Genomic DNA, 23,426 nt, shown 5'->3' on the forward strand with positions numbered 1-23,426 from the left:
GAAAATTGGTAGTTATCATCATAAAATAAGCCAGAAATAATATTTTACATTCTTTTTGGCAGTCAATTCTAGCCTAACATTACAATCCATAGTATTTCTAGCATGCAAAAGTGAGTGAGGTAGCTTTCTTTATATCTGTTACAACCTAGAAAAAGTCGGTTTTCATTTCTGGGCCTCCTAAAAACACAGTATGATCTTGACTAAGAGTCTTATGACTTTGGTTTAAATTTTACTTTGTTCACTTCCATCCTTTATATTCAACAAAGTACTTTCACAAGGACCCAAGATTAACAGAACCATAGTCCAATGAGTCACACAGCTCCACCAGTACCAAGAGTCAGAGTAAAGTCAGAGAATAAACAGGGTAAGCAGCCCCTCCATGCAGAGAAGTACAGAGCACAACCTGCAGCAGCCCCCTTTGGCAGCAAAGTCCTGCTGGCTCGTCAGTAACAGACTTTCTTTCTTACGGAATTAATGAGTGCAAAGAACTTAGCCAAAAAGTTAATCAAATGTCAAGAGGAAAATATGATACATAAACGGAGAAAGATTTTCCATGTGCAAAAGCAATGAAAAACTATAAAAGAGAAAGCTGATAGATTTGCTTACATGAAAGTTTAAAATATTGATATATTAAAAGGCAAACCAAAAACCAGTAAGGAAACTACAACAGAGGTTTAATGCACTGAATATACATAATAAGTATACACATAATACTCTGTAAAATACTGAATTTACAGAGTCCCTGTCAATCAAGATGAAACACTAAGCTAAGACTCCAGAAGAAAAATGGGAAAATAAGTATTAATAGACAATTCACGAAAGAAAGCAATAAATCTTTGGCTAAACATTTGAAAAATGTTCCTATTCAATAAATAAATACAAATGAAAAGAGGTGGGTTTTTTGGGGGGTGAGGTGTTGTTTTTTCCTTTTTTACAAAATGTACTCATTGGGTACCGGGATGAATGAAAACAAGTTATTGAAAAAAAAAACAAAAAACAACTTTTAGGAATATGTATCAAGAGCCTCTAAAATGCTTACATACCTTTATGCAGTCATTCTACTCCTGAAATGTCTAAAGGAAATACTCCAGAAGACAAAATTGTATGCAGACGGTGTTCATCACAGCATTATTTACAATAAAAAATAACTGTAAACTACCTAAACACTCTTATACCATATAAATTATGGAATGTCCACAAATACTATATACTCACAAAAACTGGTGCTTTTATGAGAGAACATAACGTTAAGTTCAAAAACTATGAACAACAGGACCTCAACAATGCAAAGAGGGGAAAAAACCTAACAATAACACATACACTGATGGGGAGAATACCACTAATCAGTAGTATTTTAGTGCTGTAACTTGACAGTGATGATTATCTTTCTCTGTATATGCTACTGTCAATTCCAGGTTTTCTACAGGTTCTAAGAAGACAAGGTCTTTACCCAGTCATCCCTGTGCTCCCAGCATGGCCCAGAGCAGGTATTTAGAAATACCTTTTGACAAATTTAAAGCCAAAGGGGGGGAAAAAAAACAACATGATATAGAAAAATTAACAAACACACATATATAGATATACACTCATAAATACACACCTATGTGTGTAGATATGCATATATGTATACACACATCCAGAGTACCAATACTGAAACTTGGAGAGGGAGGCAGTAACTTTTCAGTATCTATGTTTATTATTCTTAATATTGTAAAAAGTAGGGTAAACTGAGTACAGCAGCTAAGGGGAGCAAGAAATAAAATACCCAAAAAGTTGTTAAAATTTTTTTATAAGAATAAAATCAGAAGATGTTGTAATTTATAAACTTTGTTCTTATCAATATACAAATGCACAGAGAAAAGCACCTTCTAACTCTTTATACAGAGGGTCCCCTGTGGTGAGTTTACTCAAGAATGCAAAGACTGTCTCCTTATGTTAAAAATTGGGGGTTAACTGATAAGGAGCCAAACACTTAAAACAAGAGAAAAAGACTTTCTCATTAGCCTGTATCACAAAAGCAGATATGTTTTTAAACTGTTTTTTAATCACTGCAATTATTTTTAAGTCTCTGATGTTTAAATTCCACAATTTACTGTAAGGCCATCCACTTAAATTTCAGTATCATGTTTTCATCTGTACAGAAAGAAACAGTAATACTGCTCAAAAAGAAACAAGGCGTCTAAACTTCCTGAAATTGCCTGAGGGTTTCAACACAGTGAAATCACAATTGGGCTGATAATTCATATCAGAAGATATTAACTGTTTAGAAAAATGCAGCATTTTAAAGGGAAGAACTCTCCAAACCACACTTGCTGAACACAAATAACATACTAGGATACGTTCCTACAAGCTAACAGAAGATGCTACTGCTCATAAATACTAGGGTGAAAAACTTCTCTCATCAATGTGATATTAATTCTTGGTATATCTGAAAGGACTGGGGCTTCCCTGGTGGTCCAGTGGCTAGGGATTTTCCTCCCAATGCAGAACACAGGTTTGATCTCTGCTCCAGGAAGATTCCACATGCTGCAAGGCACCTAGGCCAGGTGCCACAATTACTGAGCCTGTGCTCTAGAGCCTAGAAACCGCACTGTTGAGCCCATGTGCTGCAACTACCGAAGCCCATGCACCCTCCACTAAAGAGATGAGAAACTCAAATCCTTCAATTAACAGATTATCTCTGGTAACTTCATATTTCTTACACAATAGTGTGCAAAGGTCACACTTTAAGAAAGCTGGTAAGAACTTCATTTATTCCAAGAATCAATCAGTTCTACATTAAAAACTAGAACACATTTTGGTATTTGACTTCCAGATTGGGAAAAAAAAGAAAAAAATCGACATGATATACAGGAGCCCTAACCACATAAATCTATAAAGTGGGTGTAGGCCAAGTAAAAAGGCTTGTTCACCTACATAGTTCTGGTACATTTTCCCTGATCTTAGCATATCATTTCACAGATCAAATTATGTTGGCATTTTCCAGGAGGAAAAAAATGCTCTGGAAAAGATACCTTTCCTACCCTGATGCCCCATTTAAGAACATTCAAACTGATCATCCTACTCAGTTGACTGAGGGGTAAGGAAGAACTGAAAAGAAAAAAAGAAAAAAGCCGAAGAAAAATATTTTTTCCTCTTCTGTCATGACTGTTTTTAACCTAACATGTCTCTCAAAGTGTTTTAGCTCCATGGTGATGGGAGCAGGCGAAAAATATAGAAACCCTGAAAGAACAAATTCCCTCAGAATATTTTAGGGTTTCTAACACAAAGCTTAATGTGGAATTACAGAGGCACACAAGTTGAAAATAGATTCTTATGACTTAGTAATGATGTAAGATGAACATTTTTTCTCTGTAATAGTTTTCTAAAAATCAGATACATCCCCCCTCCCCCAGCCAAAAAAAAAAAGAAACCCACCAGCTTTGTACTTGGTTTTTTTGCATTAGTAATTTCCCAGTGTAAAGAACATAGAGGCAAACATAATTGCTTAAAATAACGGTTTCAATTTTCCCCCAAGAGGACATGCAGCAGTGTCTGGTTGTCACCTCTTGGTAAGGAATGATACTGGCATCTAAGTGAGTTGAGGCTTGGGACACTGCTAAATGTTCTATAATGATCGGTTCAGTTCAGTTGCTCAGTCGTGTCCGACTCTTTGCAACCCCATGGACCGCAGCACACCAGGCCTCCCTGTCCATCACCAACTCCCGGAGCTTACCCAAACTCAAGTCCATTGAGTTGGTGATGCCATCCAACCATCTCATCCTCTGTCGTCCCTTTCACCTCCCTCCTTCAATCTTTCCCAGCATCAGGGTCTTTTCAAATGTCAGTTCTTTGCATCAGGTGGCCAAAGTATTGGAGTTTCAGCTTCAGCATCAGTCCTTCCAATGAATATTCAGGACTGATTTCCTTTAGGATGGACTGGTTGGAGCTCCTTGCAGTCCAAGGGACTCTCAAAAGTGTTCTCTAACACCACATTTCAAAAGCATCAATTTCTTGGTGCTCAGCTTTCTTTATAGCCCAACTCTCACATCCATACATGACTACTGGAAAAACCACAGCTTTGACTAGACGGACATTTGTTGGTAAAGTAATATCTCTGCTTTTTAATACGCTGTCTAGGTTGGTCAAAGCTTTTCTTCCAAGGAGTAAGTGTCCTTTAAATTCATGGCTGCAGTCACCATCTGCAGTGATTTGGGAGCCCCCCAAAATAAAGATCTGTCACTGTTTACATTGTTTTCCCATCTATTTGCCACGAAGTGATGGGACCAGATACCATGATCTTAGTTTTCTGAATGTTATGTTTTAAGCCAGCTTTTTCACCCTCCTCTTTCACTTTCATTAAGAGTCTCTTTAGTTCTTCGCTTTCTACTGTAAGGATGGTGTCATCTGCATATTTGAGGTTACTGATATTTCTTCCGGCAACCCTGATTCCAGCTTGTGCTTCATCCAGTCCAGCATTTCTCATGATGTTCTCTGCATAGAAGTTAAATAAGCAAGGTGACAATATACAGCCTTGACGTACTCCTTTCCTGATTTGGAACCAGTCTGTTGTTCCATGTCCAGTTCTAACTGTTGCTTCTTGACCCACATATAGATTTCTCAGGAAGCAGGTCAGGTGGTCTGGTATTTCCATCTCTTTCAGAATTTTCCACAGCTTGCTGTGATCCATACAATCAAAGGTTTGGCATAGTCAACGAAGCAGAAGTAGATGTTTTTCTGGACTCTCTTCCTTTTTTGATGATCCAACAGATGTTGGCAATTTGATCTCTGGTTCCTCTGCCTTTTCTAAATCCAGTTTGAACATCCGAAGTTCACGGTTCATGTACTGCTGAAGCCTGGCTTGGAGAATTTGGAGCATTACTTTGCTAGCGTCTTTACCACTAGTGCCACCCATAACATGGCTTGAGGTAATTATTCTTTACTTCAACTAATAATATTTCCTGAACACCCACCCTGTGAACTGTTCTAAAGCCTGGGGCTAGAATAGTGAATGTAGCAGAAAAGCCCTCACTCCCCTACTTTCTAGAAGGGCAGCGCGAGAACAAGCCAATCAAATAACGTAAGAGAGTGAAAAGTGTTATGCAGAAAAACAAAGTTAGAAAGTAATATGACTAAGATGGCTGACTGAATATTCTTATCAATTGGTTGGTCAAGGAAGGCCTCTCTGAAGAAAGTTACTTAAGATAAGACCTAAATGTCCAGAAGAAATCAGCTACACAAAGAAAAGGACACGCCAGGCAAAAGGAAGAGCAAGTAGAAAGATCCTAAAACATGAACAAACTTCACATGTCCAAGGTAAAGAGAGCCAGTGTGGCTGGAGGGGGCAGAAGGGATGACACGGGGTAGGAAAGACAGAAGGCTTCAGACTGTCAGGAAGCTTGGAGACCTTGGTAAGAACAATGTGAAATGGTCACAGGATGCCATGGGTTTGTTATGCACATGAGCCAGCAGAAAATTCAAATGGTTTGCTCTAAGTTAGGATCAGCAGAGATGCAGAGAAATGGACAGAGTTGGGTGTTTTTGAAGGTAGACAGCAAGGAATACAGATGGATCACACATGGTTTAGAAACATGACATGCTGATGGATCTAGAAAGAAACAAGGATAACTCATGAGCAACTGGGGGAATGATTCTGCAGAGATATTCAGAGTGGGCAAGAAACATTTCATAAACAGGATGACCAAGCATCCTCGTTTTGTCTGGGGCTGAGAGGCTTACTAAAATGTAGCACTTGCAGTGTTAAAACCAAGAGTGTCCTGGGAAACCAGGATGAGTTGATCATGCCAGATATAAACCAAGAGTTTATACTGAGCCTATCTATTGGAGATCTATGTACAGCTATCAGAAAGGCAGTTTGAAACACTAATCTAAAAGAGCTTTGAGCTGCAGGCACGGAATTGGGAGTCGCAGAGATATATGGGTGGCATTCAAAGTCACAGAACTAGATGGTATCACCATGGGGGAGAAGAGAAGAGAGCCCAGGACACAGTCAGCATTTCTCTTTTTCACAGATAACATAAAAAATGCCTACATCAGTATAGTTCCCCATCTACACTGCGTTTGCCTTTCAGAATTAAGACTCTTACTTTCTAGATCTTGCCAGAAAATTAGAAACACAAAGTAAAACGTACATTTCAATGGGTGAACAGCCATTTAGCTTAAAGCCTCAGCTTGGACAGCCATGTCAGATCCTTCCCAGGCATCACAGAAGAGCCCAAATATACACAGTAGGGTTGTTTATTGACCATTCTTTCCCTTCTCTTCCCCAAAGCTTCATCACAAAGCAATCCTACGACTGCTACTCACAAATGTCTGACCTCTTTTTCCTAAACATTACCCTCAACTACCACAACCAAAAACTCACAATGAGGAAAAGGAACACAGAAAGAAGGTGACAATAAAAACTCTCCAAGGGCAAGTTGCACTTGAGAGGGGACCACAGCTCAGTGCATTAGTCTCCGTGAAAAGACTCCTAACACTCTTGGCTGCAACTGAACTTGGGTACACTGGTATTTAGAAAAGGAACAATTACCAGAGTGACTCAACAGATGGCCCATTGAAACGATGGGATTAATACAATGTGTCTGGTGACCTAGTTCAAGTAACTAAATAGAAGCCTCCCAATCGGCCAACTTGTGATTGAAAATATCAAATGTTTGCAGCAGACCTTGTAAAATCTAGCCCTATTTATCCAATCTAGGCAGAGACAGTAAGAGAATGAAACATGGGAAATATCAAAAGTGATCTTGGGGCTTGGAACGGTCACAGCAGAATTACCTGGCTCCCCTGTGGGACAGCTCTATACCTATAAGGGCAAGCAACCTGGCTAGAGACAGCAAGACGATGCAGGACATTTAAAATATATATATTAAAGACTTTTTTAAAAGATGCTCTCGCACCAAAAAACACTCTGCCTAAAAGATAATTGAAATGTAGAATTTCAGAAAGAAGCAATTAATGGGAATGAATTATATCTAGTAAATCCCAATCTACTGATAAAAGGACCTTCCCCAGAGTGGGGCTCTCTATAGGGCCAAGGGAGCCATCACGGTCACCCTTCAAAAGGACTTGCCAAATTTTTCTCTAGCACTTAAAAACACATGCAGATTCACCTTGAACTCTTAAGTTTAACAGAAGTGAAGCATTTTAAATTAGATATAAAGAAAAAAAAGAAGTATACTTGAATTTAAAAATAAAAACAATGATAAAAACCTCAGAACAGTAAGGCTCAAAGGCTTATGATCAAATAGGATAAGCAATGTCTCAGTATGTAATTATGCCTTTTCATTTCACTTTTACACTGAATACGAATTTTATTTTTAAACTAACAATATTAGAAATGCAAACATAATGTAAAACATCCTTAAAACACTGATTCTCCTGTTGACTGACTGTTAATAACTACATTTTCAGGGCACTTAAAAATATCATTTTATATATGTATAAAACATACTCATAAACAATGATTTTATCTGCTATATAAACACTTTCTATGATCACCACATTCCTCTCTGCTGCTAAGTTGCTTCAGTTGTGTCCGACTCTGTGTGACCCCATAGACGGCAGCCTACCAGGCTCCGCCGTCCCTGGGATACTCCAGGCAAGAACACTGGAGTGGGTTGCCATTTCCTTCTCCAATGCATGAAAGTGAAAAGTGAAAGTGAAATTGCTCAGTCGTGTACGACTTTTAGCGACCCCATGGACTGCAGCCCACCAGGTTCCTCCATCCATGGATTTTCCAGGCAAGAATACTGGAGTGGGGTGCCATCGCCTTCTCCTTCTCTCTAAAAATCAATTAATAAAATTTCATTTATCTTTCAAAGCAATTTAAATTTTTTAAATGATAGAAATTCACTGAACAAAATCCTCATAGCAGATTTCCCATGGCATAATTGGGTTTATGGACTTCTGACATTATGCTTAAGGATGGTAAAACTATAAAGATACATTTAATGCGTACTAAGGCAAATACAATTGCCTGAAACAAGAAATACATAATTTAATTTATATATTTTTAAGTACATTTAATTGCTTCACCTTCATTCCAGTGAAATCACTGAACGATGTTTCACGTATCTATTCCATTAGCATTAAGACACTATTTATAGCTTTAAAATTTAATGATCTGAAAATATATTAATCTTTAGTTTGTATCTCCTTTTAAAAAAAATAAGCAGAGCTTTTTAATAAGAGGCATTCTGACAAAAAGAGAAAAGCAGACACTGGGTGAAAAAAACAAAATGAAAAACTCCAGGTAGGAATCTTGAAGACGGGGCACTCAAAGACATGTGTTCTCCAAAGATGGAGCCTGCTGTGGCCACAGTCACCAGGTAGAGAGCCACCCACTGCCCAGGTCCTCGGAGGGAAAGGAAGCCTCCATGTGAGTATTTCAAGAAAAAAATTATGCTGTGACATCAATACACCTTGAAAGTATTTTCGCAATTAAAAAAAATCTATCCAGCAATGAAATATAAGATACAAATTAACAAAAACATTTTTCACTGAGCTCCTTATTTCAAAACCATTTTTAAGCTTCTGACGCATATAAAATTCTACAGCGTCGCTAAAGATCGAGACAAACATGTTACTACTGTCCAGTGCTAAGAGCTGTTAGGGAACACTTCACATAAAAGCACACAGGGCACAAAGCAGTGAGCGCCACAGGATAATTCTGACAACTATTCTTTTGGAAACAGTGCCCGGAGAAATGACATGGCAACAACTGAGAACAGGTGTGAGGACATGCTGAGGAGTAAAGGAGAACCAGCCCCTAGTCCTGGGCCTCGGCACAGGAAGGACGAGAGGCAGCATCATCATCGCCCCCGGCAAGCCTTCTCTCTGAGCAGCAGACCAGGTGAGACAGCCAGCCCTACCGGGGAATTCCAAGGAACCCATTCTTTCAAAGCACTTCCCATGCTTCATACCAGCCCCAGATACCAGCTGAGTCACAAAGCACCCACTTAATAAATACAGGAATGAATACAGAAATGAATGAGTGGACTTCCCTGGTAGTACAGTGGATAAGAATCTGCCTGCCAGCAACAGAGATGCAGACACAGAAAGCAGACTTCTGGACACAGGTGGCTGGGGGGTGGGGGGGGTGGGGAGAAGGAAAGGGTAAGGGGAATGGAGAGAGTAGCTTGGAAGCATATACTCCACCATATGTAACACAGACAGCCAATGGCAATTTACTGTATGGCTCAGGGAACTCAAATCAAGGCTCTGTAACAACCCAGAGGGGTGGGGAAGGGTGGGAGGTGGGAGGGAGGTTCAAGACAGAGGGATATATGTGTATGTGTGTGTGTGTATATACACATATATACACACACACACATATTTATATATGTATATCCATGGCTAATTCATGGCAGAAACTAAAGCAATATTGTAAAGCAATTATCCTTCAATTAAAAAAAAAAAAAAAAGAATCCACCTGCCAATGCAAGGGACACAGGTTTCATTCCTGGTCTGGGAAGATCCACATGTTGCAGAGCAACTGAATACGTGTATCACAACTACTGAGCCCAAGCTCTAGAGCCCGTGAGCCACAACTGCCAAGCCCGCCACTGGATGTCTTGTGCCGAGAGCCTGTGCTCTGCAACAGCAGAAGCCACTTGAATGAGAAGCCCACACAGTGCAACAAAGAACAGCCCCTGCTTGCCACAACTAGAGAAAAGCCTGTGCAAAGCAATGAAGACCCAGCACAGCCAAAAGTAAACAAATAAATAAAATTTATTTTAAAAAATAATGAATGAGAAGATGAGAAGTCAGTAAAAAAAGAAGCTGTTTTTCATGGAAGGAGAAGAACCAAGATGAAGAATTTAAAAAAAAAAAAAAGAGGGGTGTTACTCCTTGGGAAATGAGGCAGAAAACAGAGAAGATAATGTAATTATGTCACGAGCAAAAGAAAGCCCAGGAATACACAGGCTGAGAATCTTGAGAATTGGGTATGTGGAAAGAAGGAGACCACAGAATTACAATGCTTTAAGAGCAAAAGCCACAGAGTAATACAGTACTTTCCCCCGCTAAAATCAGGATTCTGTTCTCAACACTTTTAATCAACCTTGAGCTCAAAGTTCTGGCTAGTTCAGTCCGACCAGGAAAAGCAGTTTAAAAAGGTATAAACATAGAAAAGAAGAAGTAAAACTGTCATTTTCACAGACATCTAGCAATGACTATGTATGTCAATAACACACACGCACACAATATTAGAACTAGCATGTGAATTTAGGAGTCTTGTAGAATATACCGTCAATTTACAAACAGCAACTATATGTTTCTATTCTAGCAAGTAAAAGGTAGAAAAAAATTTTTTAAATCTTAAAACTTTAAAACACTATCATTTTGAGGAGCATAAGAAAATCAGTCACATAATATCTACTTAATAAATATTTGATATAAGAATAAATGAAGGAGAAAAAATGTCAATAAAAATTCCTAATATACCTAATGAAGGAAGTGAAAATTTTCTATACTGAAAACTAGAAAACTTTGAGAGAATTAAGTAGAGAGGTTTGTGGAAAGCAGACTCTGTATTATCAAAATGTCTGTTCTCCACAAATTAAAAAACAGGTTCAATGAAATCCCAATCAAAATCTAGCAGGCTTTTATGAATCAAACAAAAAACAATGACAAGTTCATTCTAAAATTTCTAAGAAAATACAAAGGATCTACCATAGTTAAACAATTATGAAAAGCAAGAACAAAGTTAGAGGGCTTAATTACTTGATTTAAAACTTATAATACAGCTACTGTACTCAAGACGGTGTATAATTGGCATAAGAAAAGACAAATAGAGCAGTGGAACAAAAAATAGTCCAGGAACAGATTTATACACATATGGTTAACTGATTATCAACCAAGACAACAACTCACTGTAAGAGGAAAAAAATCTTTTAGCAAACAAATGGGGGGAAAAAACAACACCTCAATAATTATGTTACTTCATATACAAAAAAATTAAAGGTAGGTTATCACTAACGGATGTTTAAGTAAACACAAAAAAACACATTCCCTCTATTGAAAAGGGAAAGACTTCTTAGATAACTCACAGCCAAGTACTAACCATGAAAAATAATACATTGGGTTAAACTTTCTGCATATCAAGAGACACCATTAATAAAAATCTCTCTCTCTTAAAGCAAAAGAAATACAAACCAAAATAAATAGGACCTAGTTAAACTTAAAAACTTTCACACAGCAAAGGAAATCATCAACAAAATGAAAAGTCAACATATTGAATGGGAGAATATATTTACAAATGACCAATAAAGGGTAGTATCCAAAATACATAAATAGCTCATACAACTCAATATTAAAAAACAAACAACACAATTAAAAAATTGGCAGACGACTTGAATAGACATTTTTGCAAAGAGAAACTGTAGATGGCCAACAGGCACGTGAAAAGATGCTAAATATCATTAATCATTGGAGAAACACAAATTAAAACCACAATGAGATTTCATCTCATACCTGTCAGGATGGCTACCACCAAAAAGAATATAAATAACAAATGTTGGTCTGGATGCAGAGACACAGGAATCCTCATACACTGTTGGTGGGAATGTAAATTGGCACAGCCACTGTGGAAAACAGTATGGAGGTTTCGCAAAAAGCTAAAAATAGAACTACAATATGACTCAGCAAGTTGACTCTTGGGTATATAACTGGGGGGAGGTGGAGGGGGGTATGGAGAAAACACTGATTCAAAAAGATACATGTATCTCAGTTTTATAGCAGCACTATTTACAATTGCCAAGATATGGAAACAACCCTAATGTCTTATTGACAGATGAATGAATAGAAAGGATATGGTGTATATATACCTATATATGTATATACACACACACACACATATATACACACACACACTATGGAATACTATTCAGACATTAAAAAAAAAAAAAGAAATTTTCCCATTTGCAACAACCTGTATGGAATTATGCCAAATGAAATAAGCCAGAGGAAGACAAATACTATATGGTATCTCACGTGAAATTTAAAAAAATACAACAAACTGGTGAATATATCAAAAAAGTATCAGACTCAGAGATACAGAGAACAAACTAGTGGATACCAGTGGGAAGATGGAAGGGGAGAGAGGTGAGACAGGAGTAGAGGATTAAGAGGTACCAACTATTATATATAAAACAAGTAAGCTATAAAGATATACTATACAGCACAGGAAATAACTATAAAAGGAGTATAATATTAAAAATTATCAATCACCATGTTACACATCTGAAACATGTAATATTGTACTATACTTCAATTAAAAATCAAAAAAGAATATAAATATATGCTTCAGTTCAGTTCAGTCACTCAGACTCTCAAGAGTCTTCTCCAACACCACAGTTCAAAAGCATCAATTCTTCAGCACTCAGCTTTCTTCACAGTCCAACTTTCACATCCATACATGACCACTGGAAAAACTATAGCCTTGACTAGACGGACTTTTGTTGGCAAAGTAATGTCTCTGCTTTTGAATATGCTATCTAGATTGGTCATAACTTTTCTTCCAAGGAGTAAGCATCTTTTAATTTCATGGCTGCAGTCACCATCTGCAGTGATTTTGGATCTGACATACATATATATGTCTATGTTACATATCTGCACACATTTATACATTATTTAAATATGTATAGGCAATACATATTTAAAAACCTCACAAATCAATAACAATAATTCAATAATATTTTAGAAAAACAATCAAGAGAGTATGCCAAAAAAAAAGATGAGTAGCCAATAAGCATATGAAAAGATATTCAAAATCACTAATCAGGAAAACACAAATAAAAATTATTAATCATTAGGAAAACACAAATTAAAAATCACAATGAGATACTCATCCTACTGTGCTGTGCTTTAGTCGTGTGCGACTCTGCGTCCCCACGGACTGTAGCCCATCAGCCTCCTCTGGGCTTGCCAGTATTCTCCAGGCAAAAATACTGGAGTGGGTTGCCATGCCCTCCTTCAAGGGATCCTTCCAACTCAGGGATCAAACCCAGGTCTCCCGCATTACAGGAGGACTCATCCTACCAGAATTAGCAAAAATTAAACAAAACAGAGCAAAACAACAACAACAACAACAAAACCCCAACAATTGTGTGGCTGAACCACACTGACTCCATTTTGCCAGCTGCCTCCTATGTCTGCAGTCCCACCTGCCCTCTTGTTTCTGGGTGATGTAGCTTTAGTCTTCCCAGTGAAGGCACCCAAGCCAGGCAGGTGCCCTACTGCTCTATCTTTGCCTTTGATATGAAAACTGGAAGAATGCCTGCTGCTCACACAGAACCACCTTGGTTCCTAGAGGTGTGGACTTGCTTCTCTCTAGGTATGTAAGTTACCGACAAAATGAAGTCACTCAGTCGTGTCCGACCTTTGCGACCCCACGGACTGTAGCCTGCCAGGCTCCTCCATTCATGGGATTTTCCAGGCAAGAATACTGGAATGGGTTGCCATTTCCTTCTTCAGGGGATCTTCCCAACCCAGGGACTGAATCCAGGTCTCCCGCACTGCAGGGAGACTCTTTACTATCTGAACCACCAGGGAAGCCCCCAGTAATTGACAAGAAACTTCCTAATTGCACTTTTTGGAGCTGCCTGTTTTGTTCTAGAGTTTCAAAGTTCCATCTCAGTTCAGAGAATATTAGTCAATATCTCCACCTTCCAACACACACACAAAAAGCTAACTATTAAACACTAGTAAGAATGTGACGCAACTGGAAGGCTCACAAATTATTACTCACTCAAGCATAAAATGGCACAACCACTTTGGAAAAACATTCAGCAGCTTCTTATATTGTCAAACAAACATCTAGTCTATGATCCAACAATTCTATTCCTAGGTATTTACCCAAGAGGTATGAAAATAAGATGTCTACAAGATGACTTTATAAAAATGTTTCTAGCAGCCTTATTCCTAACAGCCAATAATAACTAGAAACAACCCAAATCTTAGGCCACTTAAGATCTATACATTTTACTGTATGTGTATTAATGCAGGTGTATTATAAATTGGCGTCCCTCAAACAACTCCCAAAACACTAGAAGAATTAAGGGATTTTTCACTGATGGACTAGTTCTTCCCCTTGCCCCACTTCTTGTTTTTCCTGCACTGGAAACAAGAAAGAGACAACGAGAGATCTGAGAGGGGGTGGGAACATTTGTGCTGGAGAAAGAGAGTTGAAGAATATTTACAGGCAAAGAACATGCATGAAGAGATGGGCAGGGGGAAGACGGGAATGCCAGGACTAGAGGATTCACATCTGGAGAAGGCGAGGGGTCCACAAGACAGACAGGGTGAAGAGTTCAACTGTGGGAAGGCATAGGAGCTCATTAAGCATGGAGGACAGAGCAAAGGAAGGCGTTGGGTGCTAGGAAGTAGGTTTATCCTCCAGCACAGTGGATCCATGGGCGTTGGGTGCTGGGAAGTAGGTTTATCCTCCAGCACAGTGGATCCATGGGCCTGCCACCTTCCTCTCCCTTAACCTTAAGGTTCCTAATTCAAGGAATGAACCTTAATTCCTTTGTGCTACCTTATGGAAAATGTACTGAATGGAGAGACCTGAGTTGACAACTGTTGTGATTGGTATCATACATGCCTCAAATAAAGAAAGAATATCTGGCAAAAGACTAGAATCTCTCTTGTGAATGATGTATGCCTTGTGTCAACATGGATTAGCTTTTCTAGAAAGAAGGATACAAGAGCCCATCTGTTTCCTGCTCTTCAAATGACTTATTTTGTTATTTTTAACAAATAACTATGCATTTGGGTCTTTATTTACTTATCCTTAAAATGTATGTCATAGACTAATAAACACTGGATTCCTTACATTAGTCAAACATTCTAAATACAGAACATGCTCTCTAGGTTAATTTACTCACCAGTAGGTGGAACTTTTAACAAATGGCCCAATGAAGGCGATAATTTATCTCATGTGGAGTATGAATTATTCTTGCTAGAGATGGAGATAAGAAATTATAGTCCATATAACACGAACAAGGTCTGGTTTCTGTGGAAGCGACAACTTGGACTTTCTATGCTCTGCTGATTTCAGTCCCCTTTTTTGAACACTACATGACTTTACCGTAATTTCAAACAACTTAAAATGCCCATGCAGGGACTTCCCTGGCAGCCCAGAGGTCAAGATTTCACCTTCCAAAGCTGGAGGGGTGTGTGTTCGATTCCTGGTCGGGGAGCTGAGATCCCATGTGCTTCATGGACAAAAAAACAAAACATAAAACAGAAGCAATACTGTAACAAATTCAATAGAGAATTGAATTTTTTTAAATGCCTAAGTAACTGGCAAGTTTAAATATCTCTCCTTTGAAGGCAGAGAATGGTATCCTAAGAAGAGCTAAAATGTTTTCCTTGGACCTAATCAAGTGTTTCCACTGCTACTGTATCCTTCTTTTCCTTATTCAACAAAGACATCACTTCCAAGGTAACTGACACAACTTTTCTGGTCTGCCCTAGCTAACACTGTACTTTACAAAATCCAAAATTCTGAAAAGCAAATTTCAGAATTTTCATAAGTCCAGAAACTAGGACTTACAATACAGTCTTTCATGGAATTTAAGTTCCATTTACAGTGGAAAGGAAAGAACAGACAGGGTAAGCTAAGAAATGCCCCCCTAATCAAGCAGTCTTAGAATACGTACAATAATCAGCCCAACTCTTCCCCTCAACAGGGCAAGCTGCTGTCAGCGTGCGATTAGTGTTTTGAAACAATTTCAAAAGGCCTGTTGAGGTAAACTATTGACCAGCTTCAAGGAATGTCAAATCACCACGACACGGTCTTTTCAGAATTCCCCATCAGTGTCAGCAGTGGTTTACCATGAAATGCAGGAAAGCATTTCTGATGAGGAGCTGCTGCCAATGAAGAAGCAGCTTTTAGGCCAGCTTCAACATGCGAGCTGGCATTGCCCCACAAATAAGACACCCGCTCAGATGGTATCTGCGGCAGAAGAAGCATCTCACCACAACACTTCCACTTTCCAGCTACGATGGGAGGCAGAGGAAGAAAATGCCCCCCACCCCCAACCTTTATTCTCCTTGTAAGTTCTCTCTCTGTGGTCCAGGTCACACCCCTCTCCACAAGAACATCACTGTGCACAAATTGAAAAGCTCGAGGGCAAGGATTTAAATCACACACACGCTGTATTCTGTATGAAAGCTCAACAAAATCTACAAGTCCATCTGTCAGAGAAACCGTCCTCTTGCTGAGTAAGAAGTGAGACGGGCACCCAGAAATTGTGACTCCTAGAACCAGTTATTTTTCATGGGGCCAGGAACTTCAGGGTCATTGCCAATAGAAACTTTTTCTGTATATAAAGGGCAGGGACTCCTTTCTTTGTAAATATTATGAAATAATAACCACTTGCTTGAATGTAATATTTGTTATGCTACATTTGTTCAATGTGTGGAGCTTTTTCTTCTGCAAAAGGTCTAAGAAGGAAAAAGTCGGCCTAATCAAGAAATAGCTATTCCCTGGAAACAGCAATGTCAGACGCAACCAGATCTCAGATGGAGGTCATGAAACGAACAGAGAGTATTTATAGTTGGCCACTCAAGCAGAGAATAATGGTAACAACAGTATCCTCTTTATGACATTTTGTAGCTTACTAGAGAGCATTTTTGTGTCCATTATCTCATTTGGGAAAACAGGCCAAGTCCTCTCAGAACTGTAAGGAAGCATCCTGGCACCAAAGAACACGTGGCCCTGTGCACTTGGAGGGAGAAATGCACAAAACTGAAATAAGTGCATCTTCTTCTGCGCTAAAGAACAGTCACTAAGAAACCATCTGAAACTATCCTGCAGATCATATGCGAAAGCAACATCCCATGACTGCAGTTAGTGGTGGGCTACATGCAATAAACACAACCAAAAAAGGAGGAGTCTGGAAAGGACAGTAACTACCTAACAAGAAACTAGACTTTTTTTTTTTTTTTTTAAGAAATATACACTTATTTTTAACAGTTTTCCACCCAAAATAGATATTACAGTTTGGTGTTATTATTTTTTTGTTATTTATTTTTAACTGGAGGATAACTGCTTTACAACAGTGTTAGTTTTTGCCATATATCAACATAAAGAAACTAGACTTTTTATTCTTTTATGTTTTATTGTTCTTCAAGCATCGAAACGTGTTAAGAAGGGGCCTACTGTGCCCTTTCTGTATCCAGAAATGCCAAAAACAGACACAAACCAAAATGCATCATGGCTCTGGTTCTGTTTTGTAACATTTGGAAGAAAGTGGACTTGACAATGAAATTTAGAGACCTAGTAATGAAGCCAAAAAGATCTGAAGTGGCAAACCAGAGGAAGCAGGAGAGAAACACTGAAGCCCAGATCCCACTCTGCCAGATGTAAGAGATGAAAGGATGGACGCCCACGCAGTCACTCCCAACTGTGGTTTCATAGACCACCTGGGCACTCCAAGAATCTCAAAGAATGCAGCAAAATGTCAGGACACAATTTTAATCCCACCAATTTACGGAAGACCAATGTTCCACAAAAACTCAAGTAGGAATGGTTGGAAACCACCTCTCTGGAAACGAGGCAACAGGGGAGCCTTTTACTTTGAAAACTGAAGACAAAATAACATCTCACACTTCTCTAGGAAAAAAGGGATCTACTACATAATATTAGGGAAGAAGATTCAACTAAAAAAAAAGGGGGTGGTATTCAACTTCCTCACAGAATCCATGAAGGAGGAATTCACCAGTAGGAAATTAGAATGGCGGTTTTAAGAAGAGAGGGAGCCTATTTTTTTCTTGCAGTTAACAAGTCAGCAAGTCAGTCAGACTTTCTGTTAACTGACCATCTACTAAGAAAAAACAAAGACCTAGCTCAGAAGATGGAAGTGACCTGGTATGATTTGGGTCAACAAAGACGCAGATAAAGAAATAATGCTGCTAAGTCACTTCAGTCGTGTCCGACTCTGTGCGACCCCATAGACGGCAGCCCACCAGGCTCCCCGTCCCTGGGATTCTCCAGGCAAGAACACTGGAGTGGGTTGCCATTTCCTTCTCCAATGCACGGAAGTGAAAAAATAAAGTGAAGTCACTCAGTCGTGTCCGACTCCTAGCGACCCTATGGACTGCAGCCTACCAGGCCCCTCTGTCCATGGGATTTTCCAGGCAAGAGTACTGGAGTGGGGTGCCAGTACCAATTCCTGTGATGGGTTAAGTTTTAAGACGACAAATTTCTCACCTGAATTCTTTTCTAATTTTCTTCCCACATAAGGCTGACCTTTCATTCTCTACCTGAACTTGACTTCATTCCCATCTTTCACTTAGAACAAAGTCAAAATCTCTTCTTATGGTCCACCTCGTATCTTTCATATCAAAAAAAGAGGAAGGAAATGTGGAAGGAGAAGTAAAAAGATAACCCATTTTGAAGGAATGAAAATGAGGATTGAGAAACCAATAATAAATGACTTAATCCAAATCCTTTTCAAAAAGAGATTACATTGAAATCTTATGTGAAACAAACAAATACCTATCAAGCTATCTTTGTGAAGGAGGAGTAAATTTAACAGAATCAGGAACCGACTCATAGAGAGATTGTGTTATAACTTGTTAAGAGTCAAAGTGCAAATTAAAAATAAGGAGGGTTATTTATAGCTTTAGCATTGGACTTGAAAATAAACAAATTTGAAATACATCTAATGAGCGTTATGCAAGAAAATCAAATGACATATACAACCCTAAGACTGTGAATAAAAAGACAACAGTTCAGAACATTAAAAACAATCATGCAAAATGGAAATGTCATATGAAGCTACCCATAAGTAAAACTGGTAGAAAAGATACGATTACTATTTATTAATAAAAATATTTTGAAAACAAGTTAAAATTTGCTTTCTTCAACCATTTAAAAGCAAAGATCTTAATCTGATGTCAAACTAACAACACACTTATAACATCAGGGAATCAAAGTTTGAGTGTTTTACAACAATACAAAGTTATAAAATAATTTAAAATGAAGCTATTTGACTAATACAATTCAAATCAGCCTCTCAGTGCAAGTGACTGCCATTGCAAAAGTAAAATGCCACAAGCTGTTGCTGTATAACTAAAAAATCTGCAAAGACAGTGCTGTGTTCTTACCAACATTGACAGCTGCTGACACAATTCTTTTAAAAATCCTCCTTTTCTTCCAGGGGTGGAGTTTCCCAAAGAATTCCAGGCTAAAATCTAAAGGGACACAGGACCAAAACCAAGTGATACCACAAAACGCAAACTTCCTCTAAAACAACTTTTACACCCTGTACTTGGAAGAGAGGACAAAGGACAAAGCTCTCATCATTTGCTCTGTTTACACCACTAAGGCTTCAGGACAAGAAACTCTGGGGCTCATTACTGGCCAACTGGTTGAAGTGCATCACTGCTCAGAGAGAATGCTTCTGTTAAGGACAGGCACTTAAAAGAAGCCCTCTGGAAGCTAAGAGGGCTGTGGCATACATACCAAGTTATTTTGAGCCTCAGAGAAAGAGGCCAGCAAACAAATCCTCAGAAATGATCAAAACATCACAAAGGGCAAATACTTTCAGATCCAGGGCGATGTCTGTTGTTTCCTTGTGGTGTGGTGATTTGAAAACCAGACAACACCCGGGCTTACTGTAAACCAAAGCATGAAGTGGGATACTGGAGATGTGAGTCAGCGCAGGGTTCTGCAATGCTGCATTGTTTACCTTACAGGATGGGGGAGGAAGCAAAGAGAAGGGGTACATGGAACAGAATGTGGCACAGGAGAGATACAGCGTATTAAAAACAAGTCCAGGAGGGACCCTGAACTCAATTACCCTTGGAGAATTACCATATGCAGCCTAGTCTCTTGCCTTTCCTATCAGGGAACAGACATTTCCTTTAAAAACACAGTGTTCTCCTACTGTTCCATATAATAAGCTTACTTTCAAGGCTCCTTCACTTAAACAAATCAAACAAAAACAAGTCACAGGCCTACATAGAGAAATACACCCGACACCAAAATTCTCTCCCTAAAAGCATTAAAAACAAAAGTTAACCAGGATAGGCCAGAGCCCAGCTTGTCTTTAAAGAGACTCCCTCTTTATTCTACAATGAAATGTCAACAACTTGTTCATATAAATACTTGCAGTGTAGGTGATATTATGTTTAACACATACCATTACAGGTATTTAAGAATTTCTGGGTGCCACCATCCACGTCAGTCCTTCATTAACCACTGGTATGGGTCACCCCCCCCCCCGTAATGGTATGCCCTGGGTTCTATGAGAGCACGTTATTAGTGCATGCTGATCACAACTACTTCTCGACAGCAACATTACAGATGGTCATTTTCATTTTATGTTCAGATATACTTCCTGCATTTTTGTAGGTACATATTATTTTTGGAAAAGTTATTTTTTTAATTTGCTGGAGTTGCTGCTGTTGCATTGCTCAGTTATATCTGAACTGTAGCACACCAGGCTCTCCTGTCCTTCACTATCCCCCAGTGGTGGTAGTTTAGTCACTAAACTGTCCTGTCCTGCAAGAGTCCTGTCCGACTCTTGCAACCCCATGGACGGTAGCCTGCCACACTCCTCTGTCCATTGGATTCTCCAGGCAAGAATACTGGAGTGCGTTGCCATTTCCTTCTCCAGGGGATCCTCCCAACCCAGGAATCAAACCCAGGTCTCCTACATTGTAAGCAGACTCTTTACTGACTAAGCTATTAGTGAAGATTTTGCTCAAATTCACGTCTATTGAATTGGTGATGCTATCTAACCATCTCATCCTCTGCCCAGATTTTCTCGATGCTTCAAACAAAAGCTCAGATGGTAAAGAATCCGTCTGCAATGCAGTAGACCTCAGTTTGGTTACTAGGTCAGGAAAATACGCTGAAGAAGGGATAGGCTACCCACTCCCGTATTCTTGGGCTTCCCTTGTGGCTCAGCTGGTAAAGAATCCGTCTGCAACACGGGAGACCTGGGTTTGATCCCTTTGGGAAGATCCCCTGGAGAAGGGAAAGGCCACCCACTCCAGTATTCTGGACTGGAGAATTCCATGGACTGTATAGTCCATGGGGTCGCACAAAGTCAAATATGGCTGAGCAACTTTCACTTTCAAACAAATACAACGAAATGAACATGACTCCAAAATGATTAGCAGAATATCATGAAAGAACAGAATTTTAGCTACGATGAATGCTGGGCCTTGGCTTGAATTTTTATAACCAACAAGCTCTATACACTTGCAGAGTGGATGGATATCCATTGATGTCTCTATCTTTAAAATGAAGCCACTATGCAGTAATAAAATAGGATTACCAAGTGGGAGGGAGGCTCAAGAGGAAGGCGATATATATCTTCATACATTGTTTAGCAGAGTTTGCAGAATACACAGAGGGCATCTAACCCTACAGATCAGACTAATTCTGTTTAACTAATTTGAAAAGAGAGAGAGAGAAAAAAAAAAAGACGGTGCAAAGTTTTTGCCAGGGATTAGTATTCATTATAAGATTGAGATTTCATTTCCAGAAAGTTAGAAGGCATCTGCTACTGTGGGGACAAGATATCATCAAGCATAAAACTCCAGATATGTCCCCATTCATTAAGAACTCTTGAATTCTTGACCTGGCCTGTCATGCACCTGTTGACGAGAGATACTGAATGCCACAGAAGAAATAACTCACACAGTGTAACCTAGAAGCCATAAGGTGATGCTGAAGTCCCACTGGAGGTAAACCTTTCACACGCCTCTATTTAGGTGTTAGCTCATGACCCAGTTACTTCCACACTGTGCAAACTAAAGGCCATAAGGTTGGGTGTTTGTATTTGGTACTGAAGCGTGGTCTCTTGGCTCCTAATTCTAAAGAGAGATTAAGTGAAAGGTTAATTGGGTACTAAACAAGTCCTTATGACAAACAGGATTGCAGTTTTTAGTGAACAGGCATCCTTTATAAACACAGCCTAAACTGCTAATATGAAGGTCCTTTGTGATTTATATCATGGGAAAGAGCTGAAGGAACCATGTAATTAGGAATACTTTACCAACCAGTTTCTTAGAAACTCACTTTAAAATCTTCCAACTTAACTCAGCCGATTTGCTAACCATAATTTTGTAATTTGAACACCTGACTTTCCAAAATGACTATGACAGTATATAACAAACAGCAATGCCCTAGACCAACAAAGACAGCCCAACTCACGTGACCCCACAGACGCAGAACAGCACTAAGGTCTGCAAAACACAGTTAGGCAACGAGCCATGGCTTTCTTCTACTTCATGTCAAAAGACACATTCCTCTGAAAGGCCCGATCTCAGATATCTCAACATGAAAACAAAGATTTATCTACGTATTAAAAAGTCAACTCACATTACAAGTTGAAAATCTGGTCTTTTAGCTACTGACTGGCTAAATGTGCTTGTTTTTTCTCTTCAGGGCAGAAACAATCAGGTAATAAGTGCTGGACAAGATCCTTAACACACCATCAGAGAAAACCCATAGAGAGAGAAAAAACTAATTAAAAGGCTTACTTTCTATCTAAGAAAAGCCCTCATTGTATCTTTATTCCTAAATGACTTACATTTAAATATCCTCCACTGTAGAATTAATTTGATTATTTTAATGTTTTTCACTAAAATAAGCTGAAACAAAGTGAACTTATTCAGTGAAGACAAAAAAACGACTTTCACCCACTTCACTGCCAGGTAACTGACGCAGGTCTAAGTAAGTCTGCTGATTCACCCTTTTAAGAAAGAGAAGAAAAGGATTATCAAATTCCATCCTAAATATATATGAAAGATATTGATGAGAGGGTTCAAGTTAAAAGATGCAAAACAAACATAATATAAACTAAATACAAACATAATATAAACTAAACTATGTCAACCGTGCTGTGGGAGTTAAGCTGAGACCATTGGCAGCAAGACGGCCACTGGATCTCCCTTCCTGAAAGACCCTGGAAGGAGAACAAACTGGAGCTGGGAAACAGGCAACTGTTGCTATCTCCTTCCCAAAGGAAAGGCTACAAAGCCTGAAGGAATGTTCTAAAACAGACTTGCAAAATGAGAACTGCCTACAACTGTCAAATATTCTATTGCTTTTCACCCTAAGGATGAGATGTGCTTTCACAAATGTGTATACATACCCTTGAGAATACCTTCAAATTCAAAGAAGTCTCCCTTTCTAGTCCCCTCAATCACAATAAAGAGTAGAAAACATTTAGTAGCATTCTGGATAATTTGTGCCAATTTAGATGATTCACGTATGGCTTCCCCAGACTAAATGGTCTATGGCCAGAGCTTTTAAGTCAACAAGGGCGAGGAAAGCGAGACCTAATTACAGATCTGAGTCACTGTCTAGAAGTTCCCTCAGCCCAGTGGAGCATCCCCCACAAAGGCACCATTTCATTTTGAGGCATAAAAACAAGCCAAGTCTACAAATTCCTGTA

General features: G+C 39.0%; 1 protein-coding gene across 1 annotated transcript in view; it reads right to left on the minus strand.

Moving 5' to 3' along the window:
* Positions 1-19,442, minus strand: part of SIPA1L1 (signal induced proliferation associated 1 like 1) — a 190,357-nt gene extending 170,915 nt beyond the window's left edge. The window contains exon 1 of the mRNA XM_086319958.1: positions 19,120-19,442. The gene's annotated coding sequence lies outside the window, so the exon portion shown is untranslated. The remainder of the gene's footprint in view (positions 1-19,119) is intronic.
* Between the last annotated feature and the right edge of the window lie 3,984 nt (positions 19,443-23,426).

The sequence above is a fragment of the Bos grunniens genome, chromosome 10 (genome assembly GCF_055505025.1).
Source record: "Bos grunniens cultivar Pamir isolate PY7600 chromosome 10, Bosgru_T2T1.0, whole genome shotgun sequence".
NCBI classification, from domain to species: Eukaryota; Metazoa; Chordata; class Mammalia; order Artiodactyla; family Bovidae; genus Bos; species Bos grunniens.